Below are 18910 nucleotides of genomic sequence, written 5' to 3'. Positions count from 1 at the left end.
AGAGGGGCAGGGGCAGGGGACAGCGCGGTGAGCTGCCTACGGAGCCTGCCTGGTGGATGCCCAGGAGAGATATGTGGCTCAGGTACACTGCAGGCCAGGCCCCGCAGTAAGTGCCAACCCCCGCGGTGTGCCATTTTGTCACCCCCTTCAAGGATGACACCTGGGGCAGACTGCACCCCCTTGCTACGCCCCTGGGTCCGCATACCCCTAAACATTTTGTGATTCTAAGTTTGGCCTCATTGAGGGGCAGTTTTTCAATGAGTAGGAAAATGAGAGCACCGCTAAATATTTTTTTTAGAAAAAAAGCACTGGGTCCATGTATCCAGAAATGCTTACAGAAGGGGTGCTGAAACTTTTCAGCCTGTAGTGTAGATGGATCCGTAGCACCCCCATCAGTTGGCATTTTGAAAAGTTGGTGGGGCCCCAAACTTGCCAGTCACATGATGTCACCACGACGTCAGGTGACACGTTTATTCTTTGCAGCATTACTTGAACTCAAGCTGTACTGCAATAGAAGTGATTCTTTGGGTAACCAGGCCCCAAATTATTTAGGATTTTAAACCAACATATTACATGACTAGAAGCCAATGCAGATGATAAAGCAGTGGCATTATATGCTCATGTCCTGCTAGCAATCTCGCTGCTCTATTGTAGACCGAATTATGTTTCCAAACTGTTTTCAAGGCAGCCCTGGGCACCATGCGTTATAGTAATCCAGTGACATTTCCATATTCTAAGTCTTCTTCGATGCAACTCAGTCACTCCATGGGCATCAACAAACACATATTCACAATCAGTGACCAAGGATCATTTTCTAGTTTTCAAAACTAAATTGTCCCACCACCCAATAATTTCCCCCATTCACTTCTTTTGTCCTTATTGGTGCTGCATAAACTTTTGTATTTTTTAAACTGGGTTCCTTGGCACCTAATACTCACAAGCTGCAGGCTTGGTGCCTCCTCTATGATACACCTGTGATACCTGCCCACTTAGGAACCAATGAATCCATTCTAATAAACCCCAATATGAAGGCTGTTTATGAGGAGCAGGAATATTACCTTGGACTCTGGTAGGCAAAGCTTTCTGTTCTTTAGGTATAATTTTAGGCACAGTATATTAACAATGCATACCTTCTGAGAACTCACTTTTGTTTCATTGGACGACTCCAGGTTCTAGTATTATGAGGGGGGTGGGGGGGAATATCTCTAGCTACTTTAACTGCTCTGTGAATAATCTTACCTCCATTATGCACCCACTTACTTACATTTTTTCTAAACCAAAAGGCCTCAGACATTGAAACTTTCCTCAAAGGGGAGTGGTCCGAGCCCTTTGATCACTTTGGTGCCCTTTTTCTAGAGTTGCCAGCTCTAGAATGTCTATTTTGAGATGTGCCCATCAGAGCCATCTAATTTCAATAATCATCTATTAACCAGAGCTAACCAGGTTTTTCCCCCTCCTTCGCAATGGCCTTATTATGAAAGGAAATGCTGCAATGTGTACAAGAATAAAGAGAGAAAAGCTGTAAACATACTTTTTAAAAAGAGAGAGAGAGAAGAAAAATGGGGCTTAAGCATTCTGATGTCTATTTTGGCTTTATCGCTATTCACTGAAATAGTCTATAACCAAGAGCACAAAAGAACACCATTCTACTGTTGCAGGTAGCAATAAGATAGATATTTTATTACTACTACTGTAGACAAATATAAACTGATAAACCAATATCATTTCTCCCCCATTATTCATTTTGTATATTCCAAGGTCTGGGCTTTGCTAGTATTGTCAACCCTGTTATGTTGGATTCTATATAAAATGGCAAAGCCTAATAATAATGGAACCTAAGAGTTTCACAAGGAAAAAAATGCACACATTTCAAAGAAAAGCAGGTAACCATCTGTGATCCAGCATAGGCATCAGGGAATTTCTATTGTACTGCTGTATTTCTTTGTTACCTGCTTACTTTTTCTTTTTCTTTTGTAAATTGCAGGCTATTTACCAAAAAGAGACAAGGAAGAATCACAACTAGTTTGGGGGAGTATCTTCTTTTTCACTTGCTTATTATCTGCATGTTTCAGCAAAGAAGAAGAAAAGATTTGCTGCAGTACAGCAGCATTGCTTCAAAGACAGGTGATTATATAAAACATTGCCAATCACATTTGTGTGGAGTTTGGAATGCAAAATGAAAACAAGTCCTGGCTTAGACAACTTGCTGCAAAGATGAGCTTTGACACTCACCTACATTCTAAAATATTGTAATGAGACCAAGGTTGGACTAAATCAGTTTCTGGGGTCCCCCCCTGCCAACCCTATAGCCCTGGCCATGAAAAGAGACTGCCCAATAGGTCAAATGGGATGGAGAAGCTTGGCAGATTCCATTTTGTTGGGAGACTAGGCCTTTGTAAAACTAAAGAGAGGGTCAGGTGCGGGTGATGAGTTGCTATAGAAACTTGGTATCTGAAGAAGTGTGCATGCACACGAAAGCTCATACCAATAACTAACTTAGTTGGTCTCTAAGGTGCTACTGGAAGGAATTTTTTATTTTATTTTATTTTATTTTTATTTTGTTTTGTTTTGACTACGGCAGACCAACATGGCTACCTACCTGTATATAGAAACTAAATGACTGTAGACACTTCTGGAAAGGGTCATGTCTTTGTCCTCCCCCCTCTCTTGGCAGTAGATGATGCCATCAAGGTATCTGTTGTGTGAAAGAGAACAATAGACTCCTGTGGCATTGGCAACCCTTAGAAACTTAATGGGAGAGTAGGATGTGCTAAAGCTGTGAACTTTCCATTTTATGCTCAGTGTAGACCAGGCACAGGCAACCTTGGCCCTCCAGATGTTTTGGGACTACAACTCCCATGATCCCTAGCTAACAGGACCAGTGGTCAAGGATGATGGGAAATGTAGTCCCAAAACGTCTGGACGGCCGAGGTTGCCTATGCCTGGGGTAGGCAAATGTGTAATGAAAACCTTAAGGCCATAAGTCCCAGTGACTTTCAATTCAAGGAAACCAGTTCCAGAGCAGGCACTGGAATGCGGGGCTTGTAACAATATAAACCATGAAGGGCTATTGGATGCGGTGAATCCATGCCTGCCTCTGCTGTTGCACTCCTTTCCCCTCCGCTCCATTGGCAGAACATCTACACTGGTGGAACTTTCCACCAGCTTGTGGAGCAGAGGACTTCTGATGGTGTGTGTGCCATTCTGCCGTCAAACATCTGACACTGCTCTGGAGCAGCACTTACGTTGCTTCCTATTGACCCTCGGTCACCTTTCAATGTGTGGTTTAGATTATACTATTCTGTCAGGCTTGAGGAATCCTCTCCTTTCCCCCAATGGCACCAAAAGGCAGGGAGGAAAGAAGAAAGTTCTTACGTATGATTTATTCAGTCATCACAGTAAAAGACAAAGAATTCCTGTCATTCCTCCATAATGGAGTTGCTCGCACTGAGCTCCTCCCCCTTCCCTCTCTAGCAACAACACCTGCTTCTACGGCATCTGTCCGTGGACAATCTCTCTGTCTTCTTTGTTCTAGCACCCTTAACAAACCCCACGTTTTGGGAGAAGGAGGATCAGTTATGCTCTCCAGTGACGTGTCAGCTGGCTGCTCTGCCTCCTCCTCCTAACACTCTGCTGTTTGCCTGTCTCTGAGCTGCTATCATCCTCAAAGCTCTACTGTAACTCAAGACTGCCTTCATCCTCTCTGGAAGCTACAGGAGAAGGGGAGTGGGAGAGCTCCATCATTCCTCCTCTTCTTCAGTACAATCCTGGACATCTTCTAAACCCGCTTAACTGAGAGTAATCCCATTTGAATGTCCCATTCAGGTAAGGGTCAGGGGTAGAGCACTTCCTTTGCATGTGGAAGGTTCCAGGTTCAATCCCTGGCATCTCCAGAAAGGGCTAGGAGAGACCCCCTGTCAAAAACCTGCTGCCAGTCAATGTTGGCCATGCAGAGTTAGATGGACCAAGGCACTGACTCAATACAAGGTCACTTCCAATGTTCCTTATGATGGAAATTGCTTCTGAGTAGGCATGTATAGATTTGCACTGTAACTGGAAGATTTAAACATGAAATATCCAATAATGTTAAATACAAAGCAAAACGTTTTAAATGCACTTTTGAATATTCTCTCCTCAAAGTCCAATTTTGAAACTCCCAATCTGATATTGGAAAACTTGTTTAGACTCTTCCATTTCTGGGGTATCTTTCCATTTGTGGAACACATTGCGTGCGACTATTAAATGGGTAGGCTCTGGCCCAGTCAGCTCCTCAGCTCCATGAGTCCCGTTTCATGCCCAGCAATAGGCAAGCCTTGCTTGGTTCAGAGTCCTCGTGGTGTTGGTGGCAACGCATGATTTAAATGGTATCATTTCCCAAAAATAATCAGACTGCAGATATTTCCAGGAAGCCCAGTTAGTAGCTGTTCCTCCTGCTGAGAAATGGAAGAATGTTAACAATTTCTAATGTGATTTGCTAGGTACTCCACTAATCCAATTAGTCCGTATCATCCGATTAGCTCACATAATCCAGATTAAATTATGCCGTAAGCAAACGGGAGGTGTGCTGGGTGCCAGAGGTGCCACTAGGCTAAACCTTACAGCTGGTCGAGGCTCACCCCAAGAGCCAGCCATGCGAGCTAGGAATGAAACAAAATTTTGTACACCTTTAAAATAGGGAAGCGACTTGGTATTTACAATACAGAATTCTAAGTATCTATTATTCTATATATACCCTGGTAGGATTGTATCCATTGCTACAGCTCCACTAGCAGAGTGGATTTCCATGCATGTGATAGAGCTTCATCTTCCTTCCAGCTCCCCATCCCTGTGCACCCTCAAAAAATCAGCTATGGGGGGGATTAGGGGCCCCTCCAAAGCAGTTTTGTGGGGGGAGGAAAGGAAACTGAAGTCCTGTTGCACTGGTGAACCATGCTGGTGCATAATTAGGTAGAGCCCATAATTAGGGTTGCAATCCTAAATAGACTTACTGAGTAAATTCTATTGAATGCAATTCAGACTAAAAATGTGGAGGTTTGTGGTTTAAGTCAGGAGTTTTTTTTTTAAAAAAACCCTGAAACATAGGAAATTGCCTTATACCAAGGGGTAGGTCAGGGATGCAGTCCTGGTCCTCTGTAGTTGCATGGTGCCCTTCTCACACAAGTAAGGTGTGAAGGGGGCTAATGTGGTAGGCATTCCACCACTAAAAGTCTCCTGCTTCTTGTGAATGCTGGCCTTGCTCAGTCCAAGGAAGGCAACCTCAAAACCCCACCCCAGATAATCTACACCTGAGCGATCATTTGTTTAACACTCTTATTGAAGCTTATGCCTAGAACTGTTCCTGTTTATCTACTGCATTATTAACCACAAAAAGGGCATGATCCAGCCAAACACCAGCACTTTTAAGTCCTCACTAATATTGATAGGAGAGAGTTGTGCAAATACAAAGCTCATCCATTAAAATGAATGGGGACTGTAGTACTTAACTTGGGTTGCAATCCTATACGCAGTTCTGAGAGTTTGCTTCATTTAGCTTAACGGGGTTTATGTCCAAGGGACTGGTCTGCAAGTTTTCTCTATGATATCTTTTTAAAAAAGAAAAAGAACTGGGCAAAGATTTTTTTGAAATGCTGTTCTTAAATAAATAAATGTGAAACAGTATGAAGGCACTCTTCCAAAGCTTGCATCATGCAAGGAATATTTGCTCAACACTTGTTTGGACTTGTTTTTCAAAATGCATATTGGTTAGACTTGAATGCTTCTCCCAGGGTGACTGCTGGAGTCTGGTGTGTAATTATGTATTTAGGACATAGGTTATCTTTCCTTTTAGAAGCAACTGATATGGAAATAAATTGGGCTGTATTTGCAATGGTTAGGGGATGTTTTCACTATTCAAAGTACTCTCAATGCATTTAGCTCAGGGGTCAAGCAAACTTTTTCAGCGGGGGGCCAGTCCACTGTCCCTCAGACCTTGTGGGGGGCCCGGACTATATTTTGGGGGAAAATGAATGAATTCCTATGCCCCACAAATAACCCAGAGATGCATTTTAAATAAAAGGGCACATTCTACTCATGTAAAAACACACTGATTCCCGGACCATCTGTGGGCTGGATTTAGAAGGTGATTGGGCTGGATCCGGCCCCCTGGCCTTAGTTTGCCTACCCATGATTTAGCTCAATTTCTCTCTCTCTCTCTCTCTCTCTCTCTCTCTGTAGTAATCATTTCTTAGCTTTTGCATTCTATGGTCAGGTCAGTGTGTAGTAATAATTTGAAGAAAATGAAAACAGGTTATGCAGGATTTGTACCTTAAACCCAAGCCAATGAAAACAAAACGTTTGACCTTGTCTCTTTTTATAATGATATTATCTCAGTGACAAGATTTTGCACAAAGCAAATTTGCCTAGTGGAATTGCAGCTGCTGGAGTGTTCTGTGCACACGCCTGCTATGAAGTCACAATATTGCAAAGCAATTCCCTTCAAACTTCTCCATATGTAGGATGCCACATATCCGAAATTACTTTTGGAAGGGCTTCCACTGGACAAGATGACCTCTGGATCCCTTCCAGCTCTCCAGTTCTATGATTAGAAGGAGCCTTTGATTTGAAGGGCTGTCCCAGCCAAGCCTGATTTAAAGATCAAGAATCATAAAAAAAGAGAATGGGGGGGGGGCTTGAAGTTGCCCCCAACAGGTAGCAGAGTAAATTAGTCTTCTTCACTGTGGAGAAATGCACTGCTTTTTTGTTTTGTTTTAGACTCTAGTGATTACTTCTAAATTCACATCTGTACATATAAATCAGCTCTGCCAAATCTTATGCAAATTTGTGGCACAGGGACATGGAAGCTGCCTTCTACTGAGGCCCCATCTACACTATCTATGCAAAGCCTTCTCTCCTTTCTCCCCTCACAGAGCTACAATTCTCAGCGTGGTTTAACGTTCAACCACTCTTCCCAGGTAACTCTCAAAATTGCAGCTCTGTGAGGGGAATAGGTGTCTTCTAACAACTCTCAGCACCCTTAACAGACTACAGTCTGAAAGCAGTACCATACCAAAGAACCCTGGGAACTGTAGTCTGTTAAGGGTGCTGAGACTTGTTATGCTGCAGATGGGGCTTGAGCCAACCCATTGGTCCAGAATAGGCTAAATGCAATACTGAGCAAGATGAACTTAAGAATGGAAAAATGAGAAAGCGAAACTGAGAGCCAGTGTGGTGTAGTGGTTAACAGCGGTAGTATCGTAATCTGGGGAACCGGGTTCGCGTCTCCGCTCCTCCACATGCAGCTGCTGGGTGACCTTGGGCCAGTCACACTTCTTTGAAGTCTCTCAGCCCCACTCACCTCACAGAGTGTTTGTTGTGGAGGAGGAAGGGAAAGGAGAATGTTAGCCGCTTTGAGACTCCTTAAAGGGAGTGAAAGGCGGGATCTCAAATCCAAACTCTTCTTCTTCTACCTTTCTCTACTTGCTACCCATTTACACACTCCTCTCCTCTCTATTATCCTCCTCGCCTCTCCTTTCTCCGTGTCCCTCCTGGCTTCCTGGCCAAGCTCCCAGGACAGTAGCTGACCCCACTGTCATGGACCGTCCTGGTGGCTCTTGATGCTTCCAGATTTCTCGTGGTCTTGCAAGATGTCAGTAATGGGTGCCAGAGACAGTTGCCACGCTGGATCACTGCCTCAGGAAAGACAGGTGACAATTCACTGCATCCCGACAGTGGCTCACAGTTCCACTAAAACAATAGTTAAAAACTATCCACAGTCTTAGATACGGAGTTGCAAGCTGTTGCACCGTAAGGTCCCCAAGTATACAGTGGTACCTCGGGTTACATACGCTTCAGGTTACATACGCTTCAGGTTACAGACTCCGCTAACCCAGAAATAGTGCTTCAGGTTAAGAACTTTGCTTCAGGATGAGAACAGAAATCGTGCTCCGGCAGCGCGGCAGCAGCAGGAGGCCCCATTAGCTAAAGTGGTGCTTCAGGTTAAGAACAGTTTCAGGTTAAGAACGGACCTCCGGAACGAATTAAGTACTTAACTCGAGGTACCACTGTATCTTAATCTTCATCAGTTGGGGGGGGGGAGTTCAAAATGAAAACCACCAAAAGGAAAGTTTCATTATGCAGGCTTAGAAAAAATATGCAGACTGTCACATTGTCATAGAAATATAAAGAAAGACATTTTTTTAATAGATATAGCTCAGAAAATAAACATTTATATATATGTAACAATTGAATTCGCTTAAACTTTATTGGGATATTTCTTTTCTTTACAGAAAGGCATAAATGGGTAACATCAAAGTTGCAAAGTGGTATATTTAATAACATAGGGAGGGTCCTGCTGAATGAAGCCAGTGGCCCATCTAGTCCAGCATCCTGTTCTCACAGGGACCAACCAGATGCCTGTGGGAAGCTGAGAAGCAGGACCTGAGCGTAACAGACTTCTCTCCGTTTGTGATACACAACAATAGGTTTTCAGAAGTGTACTGCATTGCTATTCCCCGAGGGCTTGCCTAAAAATAACAGTTTTTAGTACTTGTCCAAAACCACAGATTGTCGATGCACAATGCAATGCATCCATATGGAGTATATTCCACAAAATGCCATCAGGCTAAATGCTGTCTTCCAAGTAGCTGCCGGGCAAACTTTAGGATCATGTGGCACTACTGAAGAGTTCAGTGTAATTTCATTACATGAGATAGACTCTAGATAATATTAGCCATCCTTACTTATTAGATTTCTTTTGCCTGGTTCCCTCCCAGTAAATGAAAGTTCATTCCTCTGTATGAAATAACTGATTCACTGTCTGAAAAAATCCAAAGCTTCTGATTCTGAGCTTCTTATAGGTCCAACTCTGGCACCCAGCACCCAGCACCCAGGGGTAATTGCTGGGCCCTCAGCACTCTGGCAGGGCCCACTGATGTTGATGTCTGCCGTGGCCTCACCAGCACTGATGTCTGCTTTGGCTCTTCAGCCTGCCTGTTTACCTAGTAGTGGCTTTAATGGATGGTGTCTGGGAAGCCTTCTGCCATTTTAATTTCCCAGCATGCCCTGAAATAGCAATGGTTGGGCAGGCTTGTGGTTGATAGTGCTGGACTTTTACACTATTACACTGTATTATTATTATTATTATTATTATTAATCTTTCCCAGAATGCGGAAAGGTGCAAATTGGAAGCAGGGAAAGTGGAAATCACTTTCTTATTGTTGGGCTGGATTTCTCTTGCAAAGTAAGAATAAAACTGAACTGAATCAGGAATTGAACCTTCTTCCTTCCGAGTGTTGGACAAAACACCACTCCCTGTTAGTTTTGCCATCACTTAAAAACAAACCCTGGGCCAAAGTTAAAGCAAAGAGTTGCCTTTCTAATTAAGCAGCATTCAGATATGGCCTTCGCTTTTGCTCACAGGTTGAGTGATGAACTTCAGTGAAAGCAGATGGCCACAATGGTATTAAAACCTAAAGACTTCATTTAGGCTTTTAATTGAAAACAATTGGACCCTGCTGGATGGTAATTACCTTGCCTGTTTGCAAATAACATCCCAGCACTTATACCTATGAAGGAAAAACCCCAGCAACAACCCTGAAACTGAGTTAATAAGAATGCCTTATCTGCATATTGTAAGCAAGGAGCATCAAAGACTGTTTCTGCTTTTAGACTTCCTAAAAATGCTTCCAGTGGTCAGCGACATGAAAAAGAAACTGCACAGGAACAGGAACAGGAAAGGAAAATTGAATTTTCCAATTTTTAAATGAAATAGCCTGCAACACACATAGGTGTGCCTACCTAACTTCTACTCAAGAGTCGACTGATTTGTAATTAAAGTTTGGCATGCCTATGAATTTCAGTAGGCCTATTCTGATTTTAGCTACATACAACCCCAGTCCCTCTCTCTCTGCCTCCATTTCTTTCTGAAGGTATAAACATAAATATAAAGATATAAATTGTTGAATCTCTCTCTCTCTCTCTCTCTCTCTCTCTCTCTCTCTCTCTCACACACACACACACACACACACACAAACCAATGCAATATTCCAACATTTTCTCTCTCCCACCCTGAAATAACCCCTTACAAACATTAAATATACCAGTTTTTATTTTTGAATGGTATGTACAGGAACCTAGACTGTACAAATAGACTGGAAGTTCATAGCTGCATTTCACTATGCTGTCATCTTCACTGATATAGTAATTTCCACTTCTCATTTTTAGATGGTGCAGCCTACTATTTGGTACATTTCAAGATGGCTGTCACCAGAAATTTCAGCAAATGCTTCTGTAACCATTTATATATTATATGTTCAGCCTAATTCAGAAAATAAATCTGTGGCCATACCTAGCCATACAGTCAATATTTATTCAATTCTATTTTCATTTTCCTCTCCTAAATGCTCCTTCTGCTTTCCTCTCATTGCTGATATCCTAACCATCTCCTAGAAATAACTACCCCTGAAATTGTTCCTTCCCTTCTATGTATGCGAGTTTTCTCTTTCTTTCCCCTAAACCAAGAATAAATATATAGACCTCCATCCCTATTACATATGATTTTCCTCCAGGTTGGCATAGACAGCTGGGAATAGTAGGTAATTTTTACAAAGAGGGGGGACAGGATTCTAGCATACTTAGAGATCACATCAAGGCTAGCCCAGCCCAACAATACAAACTACTCAAGTGCTCATTGCGATGGTGGCATCAGTGAAACATTGTGTGATTGAAGAACTGCTTCCTAGAATGCTTTGCAGTGATATGCAATCTGTATACGCAATGCAATCTGAAAGTGGCAGCCTAGCATCTTCTGTGGCAAGCTTGGGGCAAGGGTGGGCAGAAGGTCAATTGAGATCAATTGGTATTCCTCTTGTAGTAGATCAGTGAGGGTTCCTAACTCCCAACTGTTTAATAAACGCAATAAGAAAATGACTTTCCCCCACCTATACTGCTGAGATGAAGGAAGCAAACTGGGAGTAAATGCTGAGAGCTCTGTTCAGTACTGAAAGTTTGCAGAGGAATCCTGTCCTTTAATTTTGTCGGCCTTTTGCACCCTACTCTGATTGGTAGATCTATGGGTTCTTAGCTTAGGGATTGCCAAGGCAGTGAAACCCCCCCCCCAAAAAGATTTCAAAGATGAAAGCCAAGGAGATGGCCATATGAACAGAGAGGAAGCCTCTTCCAGCTTGTGACATCTAATTTGCAGCAATGGCTGCACTTCAGGTAGAAATTAAATAGGTGATGCTATACCCATTGTTGCATCTCCATGGAAGGAATAGTAAACACTTAATTTCTGCCTGGCATGCAGCAGTTTAGAAGTGCAAGAGGTTTGCAAACAGAAACATGGTGACCCTACTTGCAGCCCTATTGAACACTTGCAATGTCTAAATTGGCCCTTGGCAGTCTTCTGGTCAATACCCCTATTCTGTAAGTTAACAAGTGTGTAATGGATACAAGCACTTGTGTTTCAGGGAATAAGTCAATCTTTAGCTGCCTAATACTGCATTTGCAGGTGCTTCCAGTGCAAGCAAAGAATCCCCAAACTGCCTCTCTCTTTTTTGGGGGCAAGATAATTGTCATTTTCTTTCTGGCACTGCGATCCCTTTGGAGACAATTCTTGATAAGATCCTGCCTAGCAAATTTTCTGCATTAATACTTAGCTTCTACATGGTGGGAAGTGGCATATTGGCCAAGGCATCCTGTGTATCTGTAGGTACAAAACTGCAAAGAACTGCATTTATTTTTATGCCTGGAACCTGTGACAAATAAGCAACTAGAAACTAGTTACATCTGAAAAGTAATGTGAGCAAGTGCCATTATTTTTAGCAGGTGGGTAATAACTACTCTCCACTGGTTCTATACGACATAATTGCACACTGTAATTGCTCCTTGCAGCTTTGCGGGGCTTGTGGTGTATAGAAAACTATTTTAAAGGTATATGTAAGGCATAAGCTCTATTGATTTGTAGTACACAAAAGCAATAAACATCTGCTAGCTTTGATTAAAGCTGAAGTGAAGCTGAAGCTCTTAATCAATCTCTAAAGCTGCTCTGAATATATCACAAAGCGATACTGATTATTGCTATTATATGGCAAACTAGGGCATCCAAGAAAGAATGGAAGGAAACGATTCTCTCCCTTCCTCTGGGAGCTATGGATTGTATAATGCTGTCTTTTATTCAGAAATACACCTGGAGGGGTTACCACACAAGCTAAGATATGATGACAAACTGAGAATATGATGCTTTAAGGAAGGATATTATTCGAGGATTCTTCTTCTTTAAGGCTGGGCTGAAACGGGTAAGGGTGCTTTTCATGAACATTGGCTCCCCCTGTGAAAAATATCCCCAGTGGTTTTTTATTTGTGTGTGCAAAACTGTTGCTGGAGAGCAAGTGTGGTCCTTCTGCACATTCTGGTACTGGTGGAATTCTAGAACGGAACACCTTTGTGGCCCTGATTGGCTGCTGCCAGGTGTCCTTTACTGTTTTCCAAAAAAGCTCTTCTTCTGCCTAGGAAAGAAACTGATGTCATTATATAACTGGAATTGGTGACGTGATTACTTCATTGAGGACAAGCAAAGGCTAATGAGATGGAAATGAGGTGGCAGAAGGCTGAGGTCATAGAATGGATGGTACCATGTAAAAGCAAACTTCCTAAAAGTTAAAAACAAACAAACAAACTTGCAGAACAACAAAATAGTTACACTAGAACCTTCCACAACAGATACTTTCAATATTGTAAAAATAATAAAATAACTGTTTTTATATATGTAATTGCTTTAATTGAATTTATACATGCAGTTGTTTTAACTGTTTTTATATAGGCAATTGTTTTATATATGTTTTTTCTGTATTGTGAAGTCGCGTTGAGATGCTTCAGAGGAAGTGATCCATAGATGAAATAATAACAATACTACAAATATGCAGTACCCCAGCCATGCATTGGAGTCTAGTGTGATTTGTAATGGAGAGGGTCATGTGTCCTGCATTACATTTAGTTAGGTTATGTACACACTCATGTTTACTCTGCTTTCAGTGTGCTCCCACCACTATATTGGTAAGTCGTATACACACCATGGACATGTTCACACCATACATTTATAGCGCTATGACACTACTTTAAAGAGTCATGGCTTCCCCCAAGTAAGAGTGGTTACAAGGCTCCTATTCCCCTCAGAGCTACAGAGCTCAGAGTGATTTTAAAATCAATTCCCCCTTTCAGGGAACCCTGGGGATTGTAGCTCTGTTAAGGAAGCCACAAGTGCTAAGGTTGGGGTAAGATTTGGACTTGGACTTTGTTTAGGCCCCCCAAACCCATGGCTGTTCTCCAAGCCAATACTTGTTCTTTCTATTCTTAGAACAGTCCCCATTTCTTTCTTTTCCTTTTTAAAAACTGCAGCAGTGTGTTAACCTCTGTGGCCCTGTCTTTGCTAAATGGGGAAATGTTGCAAAGCACCATTGTTAGTCTGGATTTGTGATCTATGGGTTAAGCTTTAAAAGAACTCTCTTCACTTGAAAAATCACATTACTGTGAGAAAACTGTTTACTTTCTATTGTTGCAAGTGACACTTAAGACTACTGTAAGTGAAAGAGATTAGAGAGAAAAATTGTCTCTATTTTCTTCTTCCTTTACCTGGCTCTTCCAGTAATGCTACATACAGAGATGCGTTTCGTCAGTTTCTCCATACAGCCCTTCACTCAGATTCTCAAAGGTTCCAGCGGATGAGACAAAATAGACCAGACACAGCACTGTGATCCAAATCCTTCTGTGACTGGGGCTCTCCTTGCTGGATATGGCATGGGAAGCAGTGAAACAATATGAGCCACTTCTGCAATTGCAGCCAGTTGTGTACTCAGACATATACCCTTGTGCAGTGCTTTCCCCCTGGAAAAATAGGTGCAGGTACTCACCATGAAGATGTTACAGTAAGTGCCACACTTTTTTAACAACAACAAAAAAGAGGTGCCGGTACTTCATACTCTTGAGTACCCCCCTAAAGAAAAACACTGCCCTTGTGGGATAGTGGGATTAGTTAGACTTCACAAGTGAAACTGAAATTGGCTTTGACTGAAATTTGTAATGTGAAGGCCTCAATGGACATGGAAATTTCTACCCCTCATGATGAATACACATACATGGCACACATAGCATGAGAGAAGGCCAGATGGTACACTGATTCCTCATGTAACCACCCAAGTCCTGTTGGTCTGTAATATAAAGGAGAGAGGATTTGATTCCTTAAACTGTGAACAGAGAAGAGCAGTGTATAGCTGCAGAACCCAACCTGCTTCAGAATCCTTCATTTTTCAATTTGAGTTAGATTCTTAAGTGCTAATGGATGCAATGTGAAGACAAAGAGGGTTTCATGGCCCTTGAGGCATTCTATAGACCTGGTGGCAATGTGGTACTTGTGGATGCTATGGCATTCTTGAGGTCTTTCCCTGACACCCATGAAGCCTCTGAGCCCCTACCTCACTGCCCCCTTGGTCATGAGGTAGTGAGGGTGGTTACTTAAAACATTCCTAGAGTGGAAGTTGGAGGAGTCTTTCTCTCTTTCTGACCCCTCTCTCTGAGTGGGCGGATCTGGGGGAAGGGGAATATAAATGACCAGAGGGTGTGATGTTCATAGTACCTATGAAAAACACACTCCAAATTCCCCATCTTGCAATTTAAATGTGTTATTTCAGGTGCTACCTTCTGGAACCACAGAAAACAAATTTACTCCATTTATGCGGCATCCCTTCAGATGGCTATTGTTCTGCATCTCGGTGGTCTTCTCCCCTTTGAGCTAAACATCCACAGCTCTTTCCGAGAGAGACAGAAAGAAGCAGTTGATGCAAAACAACATGGTATATACGCAGTGCAGCCACTTGCTTTTCTTTGAAGTCCAGATTTTACTCAAGTGGGAAGCAAACTCAGCCTCTTGGCTGCCTTTGGGATTGATGAAGTGCTCTTACACCACTCTGGACTGCCATGCCCTATGGAGGCGCATTGCTACCAGGTCTATAGAATGTCTCAAGGGTCAGCAAACCCTCTTTGTCTTCCTGAGATTACTGGAATGAATGAAGTAGCTAAGCAAAAATGGGTTGGATTATAACACATGCATGGGCCTCCAAACAGTGAGAACTTGCCTGAGGTGCAGAATGCAACACTATCTCACTTTGTCACAGAAAGAGTTAAAAAGATATCCCTGTAGTCATAAAAATAAATAAAATCGGAGCTGACATTTAAGCCCAAGTGACAGATTTTCTCTCCAGCTCCCACACAGACAAGTGCCATAACCTATCATATTAAGCTGGCAGTGAGAAAGAACAGTAACAAAAGAAAGCAATATCGTTTTACTGGATTTGTTATGTCTACATTGTGCTGATCTACTGTGCTTGCACTCTCTTCAGACGTCGTGTACGGATGGGCTTGGTTCCTGAGAGCCTTTATGCGACGCGAAGCATTTTGTCCAAACCTGCTCTCTCCTCCAGTTTCCTTTGCAGATGGATAGTCCGAAGTGAATACCCACAAGAATCTTACTTAACAACTACACGATAAATTCTTTAGGTTGCATGCACTGCATCTTTCTCTTTCATCCCTTTTATGGCAATGCAGTGTTCAGTTTTCTTTGGATCCACCCACTTCTCTGTATCTTACAGCCACCCCTGAACATGGCTGGAGGTTAGGCTGGAATTTCAGTTTAAGTAATGCTTTAATTACAGGATCAGTTCAAATTTTAATTGAGAATAATTTTGCAGAAAAATAGTAAGTTCTGTTTGAAATGTTCCTTTTTTTAAAGGGCACAATCCAGCCAATTGCACCCCATTGTTTTTAACAGGAGCGTTAAGCAAGTGCTTAAATTGTCTCTGTTGAAATCAATAGTTGAAAGCTATTCACTTTCGCTGGCTTGTGCCCATTGATTTTATGCAACAGTTTGAGCTAATCCTGTAATTTGTATATCAAAAAATGTGAAAATTCTGAAACATTTTCATTCTTACATGTCTAGCTTGGCATAAATACTGGTTTGAGTCAAAAGGCTGATGTCAACACATTCCTAAGTTTTGAAAAATTCAGTCGTCTTATTTGGCAGATTTTGTTGCTACTCTGTGCTGACCAGCAACTCCCTCCCTAGCCTTGTAGCACTAGAAGACCTTGTGAAGCACCCTGAGATCCTCAGATGAAGGGAACAACAACAACAATGCATTTCTGATTCCAGGACTTGTCTCCATGCCCAGGCACTGCAGATCTAATGGATCTGGGAAGGATCAGGGTGAATATTGAATCTGCTGAAGGAGGGACAATGCGGCAGGGTGTGGTCTGAAGCTGACATCTTGCCGCATGGATATCATTAAAGTAGTTTCTTCAGCAATCATATCTATAGGATATATCCACCTTGTTCATATATTTCAGGCTGCATTGTTACCATATGTAGAAAAGGGGTACATTTTTCTCTGGCCATGCTGAGCAGCAGAATGAAGCAACCTGCTTCAGGCACCACCATGGAGAGGGAAGTAGGTGAAAGCACAAACTGGTGTCTGAATGGTGTTGCAAAGTTTTGGCCCAGGGGAAGGGGCTCACAATTTGGGCTCCATTGCAGATAGCAGCAGCTCTGTCTTTAGCATATGTGCCGCCGGGGTGCAAAAATCCGCCCAGTGCCCCCAAATTAACTTTTTTATGCTTATGTCAGACACTACACTTTATCTCTTGTTTATGAAAGAAGGGAGGAAAAAGAAACAAACTTTTTAATTTGCTCATTTATTTACAATACACTTACACTTAAGTGTACAACACCACCACACTTCAACTTATAAGTATTGTTTAGGCACCTACTTAGGAGAAACACCCGTCGTGTCAAAGGTGCCACAGACCCCACTGCCGCATACCAGCTCAATACAATAAGTAACATAATATTTTGATGTAAAAGTTAATTTCAAGAGTTAATGACGAGTGCTGCTGTTGAGTCTATCAAGCGCCGCTGTTGTGAATAACAAGCACTGCTGCTGGTGCGGCGTTTCTTTCATAAATGAGTGCACAAAGTCAAAAGTCCTTTAGTGAAACAGTAGGTATATGTTTTGGTAATACAGTACCTAGGTATATATGTATTTTGTTTTTTTAGCTTGATCAAAATTATTTATTATATCATAACAGGTAGATAGTTAAGAGCTTAGGTGGCTTCAGCGGCAGGCGCCTGGTGCCCCCCAGAATTCGGTGCCCGGGTGCCCCGCACCCCTTGCACCCCTGGGTAAAGATGGCCCTGGGTAGCAGAATGCCTGTTGCTGACACTCTTTCCGTGGATCTGCAGCAGTACAGATACAGCCTAGCTACAGTTACTGTGCTATATAGTGGTACCTCAGGTTACAGACTCCGCTAACCCAAAAATAGTACCTTAGGTTAAGAACTTTGCTTCAGGATGAGAACAGAAATTGTATGGTGGTGGCGCAGCGGCAGCAGTGGGAGGCCCCATTAGCTAAAGTGGTACCTCAAGTTAAGAACAGTTTCAGGTTAAGAACGGACCTCCAGAATGAATTAAGTTCTTAACCCGAGGTACCACTGTAATGTGTTTGGCACTACTGTGTATCCTTCTTGGCTGTTTTCCTTGGCTGGAATGGAGAAGTGGGCTCTGGGAATAAATGTGGCCACGATGGTGCTAAAGGCTACAGAGGATTATCTCTCAATGCAGCGACAGAGCCATGCGCAAAGGGCTGGTTTGGTGTGTGTTTTTAAGCGGTTATTGCACGGTTCGTGGTTGTCTGTTTCCACCTCTAGCAAAGTGAATATATGTGGCAAGGGCTGCTTAAATTATTCATGAAAAGCTTTGCAATCTTGAATCCTTTAATTCTTTCATGTCTGTAGTACAAAAGGAAATGCCAATGTTCCCTGCTTATAGATTTTGTAAAATAAAATCCCCCAGCAAAGCTTGGCAGGTGAAACAAAAATTAATTGTAAAGCATCAGTTACTATATCGCTCACCGAAATTAACAGTCCTGCCGCCGAAGCAAACCAATAGATTAGCTTCTCTGATCTCTTGAGCTTGGCAAGTTGCCTTCTAGGCTCTTTCTCAATGCTCTGGAGGTTGGAAGCCAAGTCTGCAAGGGGAGGCCTTGATGTCAGCGAAACAGCCCAGCGCTCTTGCTCCAGGCAATGATGAGGAGTTAAGATAGTGGGCCGAAAGATGAGGCAAGCGCTATACCCACAGGATGGATTCTGTTTGCATTGTCAGTTCCTTGTTTTGGCCAGTGGATTTCCATTAAAAACAGCATTTGCTTTTCTTTTAATGCCATCCCCCTGTGTTGTCCTTCCTTCAAAATTGTCAAGCGCTCTCTTCAAAAGCTCCATGTGTGTTGCTCACAGTCAGTAGAGGCTCGTCTTTTAGGGCAAATGGGGCATTGCCCCACCAACCTCATTCTGATCTCAGTCAGCCTTCTCCTTTGTAAAGCACAGTTTAAGGCTGCAGTCCTAAATACATTCATCCAGGAGGAAGGTCCCTTGAACTCAGTTCAGCTCATTCTGGGTAGGATTGCATGGCACAATGGCACTATTCACATTTAGCTGAGGATAAGGCCCACTGAAGCCAACCAGACTCATGTCTGAGTAAGTATGCCCAGGTAAGGGGTTGGAGCTGGTGAGGCCTAGCCACCTTTTTGCAAGTTGAAGCAAAGCTTCTTCCTGATATTGGCTCTTCTCCCCTTCCTGAGCTGTGGGGCTCACCATGATCTCATTCAGCAACCCCTGAAGAAGCCTGAAATAAAGCAAATCACACCAGAGACACCCTGTCAGTCACCTCTGCCATGTATGTGTGCATGTGCAGGATCATATAGTTGTAGAGCTGGAAGGGACCCAAAGGGTCATCGAGTCAAACCCCCTGCAGGGGAGGAATCACAGAAAAAGAACCAGGTCTTCTATTTATTGTATTTTAATTTTCTCTGATTGTCCATTGCCTTGGAGACCCATG

General features: G+C 42.7%; 1 long non-coding RNA gene across 1 annotated transcript in view; it reads left to right on the top strand.

Moving 5' to 3' along the window:
* The first annotated feature begins 1917 nt into the window (after positions 1 to 1917).
* Positions 1918 to 18910, top strand: part of LOC310674718 — a 30373-nt gene continuing 13380 nt past the window's right edge. Inside the window, exon 1 of the long non-coding RNA XR_014509733.1 lies at positions 1918 to 2124. This is a non-coding gene — a long non-coding RNA (uncharacterized lncRNA). The remainder of the gene's footprint in view (positions 2125 to 18910) is intronic.

This window comes from Podarcis tiliguerta (assembly GCF_965153285.1).
Source record: "Podarcis tiliguerta genome assembly, chromosome: 3".
NCBI lineage: Eukaryota > Metazoa > Chordata > Lepidosauria > Squamata > Lacertidae > Podarcis > Podarcis tiliguerta.
Note: the sequence above shows the minus strand (reverse complement) of the source record. Positions and strands in the feature narration are given on the sequence as shown.